General features: G+C 37.5%; 1 long non-coding RNA gene across 1 annotated transcript; it reads right to left on the reverse strand.

Annotated features, from left to right (window-relative positions):
• Positions 1–329: 329 nt before the first annotated feature.
• Positions 330–1,269, reverse strand: LOC107833513 (uncharacterized). The gene is made up of 2 exons (XR_001659259.1): positions 778–1,269; positions 330–389 (listed from the first exon to the last, which is right to left on the reverse strand). It is a non-coding gene; the product is annotated as an uncharacterized LOC107833513 (long non-coding RNA).
• Between the last annotated feature and the right edge of the window lie 444 nt (positions 1,270–1,713).

Raw genomic sequence — 1,713 nt, forward strand, 5'->3', positions numbered from 1 at the left:
TTTTTCTGACCTTTTTTTCTGACCTCAGAAAAAAAGGTCAGAAAAAAAGAATGATTTTTCTTGATTTTCAATCAAGAAAAATCATTCTTGTTTTTTCAATCAAGAATGATTTTTTCAATCATTCTTGATTGAAAAAAGAATAACTACATGTGGCCAGTGGGGTGGCCAACATTTTTGAAGGGGGGGCCTTGGCCCCTGGACCCCCCATTAGTGTCACCACTGGATGATATTAAGGTTTACTTACCGATGAACTGGTTACGATCACTTTTGCACAACCACTTTCTATGCTGACCATAGAAAGTATTGACAACAATATCGAGCAGCTTTTCATACTCAACACATCCAGAAAAAACGTCCAGGATAAATTTCCTCTCCAGAGGATCAAAGCTCTGCAACAGATAAAAGATGGAAAAAAGAAGAAAATTTCCAACAAAAAATAGTAGAAATCTTCTAGAAAAAACTTGGAAATTTCTGAGTTTGAAAAGTCAAAATTTTTTATATATATATATATACATAATATAAAAGAAAACTCAGAAATTTTGAGATTAAAATGAAAGATTTTCTACAAAAAATCTGGACATTTCTGAGTGTCAAAAGTTGAAAATGTTCGACTTTTGAGAATTTCCAAGATTATTTTTCTCGAAAATTTCTAAGATTAATCTCAAAATTTCTGATTTTTTAATGGAAATGTGCTACTCTTTTCTATCTACAATGGCTCTAATACGCCGTCGTAGTAATAATCTCTAGCATTAGTGTGACTTTACATTTATGTACCACCTGTAAATCCGTGGAAACATCCTCTATGAACTCGTCCACACATCGGCAGTCAGATGAAAACTTATCGAGCAGCATCCAGGCTACTTTCACTAGAGATCCGAACTCGGATGACATTTTTAAATCATCCGATAAGTCTGTTGCTAGTTGTTTCACCGGAAGATCGTCAGCTTCTCTTCCAACTGCCTGTTTTTCAGTAGACATTGCTTCACGAACAGGTTTTCGCCACCAAAAGAAAAATTCAAGGTTTGGATAGAAAGCGTCTCCAGCCGTTGCCTGGCAACTGACGTACACAGAGCTGTCTCTGAATATGGCTGAAACCCAGCAGAAACCCGCCAGTTCTGTCTGAAATGCCGAGGTGTATTTTTTTATAGTAGGGATCTTTGTTTCAGTCTTTAAAAGTCACTCGCAGTTTTACAACACACTGATTATCATCGCGGCATCCTGATCCTTTGTTGGCCGCCATAACCGTTAGAACGACCTGACGTCAGTGCGAGCTGGAAGCTGCCTTTACGTGCTGTTGGAAATTCAAATTAAATTCAAAAATGCTTTATGAATTGCAACACGGAAATTACATTTTGTTTTAACTCATTTTACCCAAGATTGTTCAAAGAGTTGTTGTAGATGTTAGTGGGTGTGGACAGCTGGCTAGGATTCAAAACTTTTAATGTTAGTTTTTATAGCTCTTATGGTCTGACCCCATCCTATTTATCTGATCTTTTAACTGTTTGTGTGCATTGAGGACATTAGGTCCTCAAATCAGGGCCTTTTGGAAGAGCCCAGGTCTAAATATAAGCACTGGGTCAATTGATCCTTCTTTGTGGCAGCTCCTTGACTCTGAAATAAACTTTGGGCTGAAATAAGACTGACCTCTGACCTGGGCTGCTTCAAGTCAAGACTGCAGATATATATGTTCAGCACAGAACTTAATACTTTGAC

This window comes from Poecilia formosa, unplaced genomic scaffold, assembly GCF_000485575.1.
Source record: "Poecilia formosa unplaced genomic scaffold, Poecilia_formosa-5.1.2 Scaffold400, whole genome shotgun sequence".
Lineage (NCBI taxonomy): Eukaryota > Metazoa > Chordata > Actinopteri > Cyprinodontiformes > Poeciliidae > Poecilia > Poecilia formosa.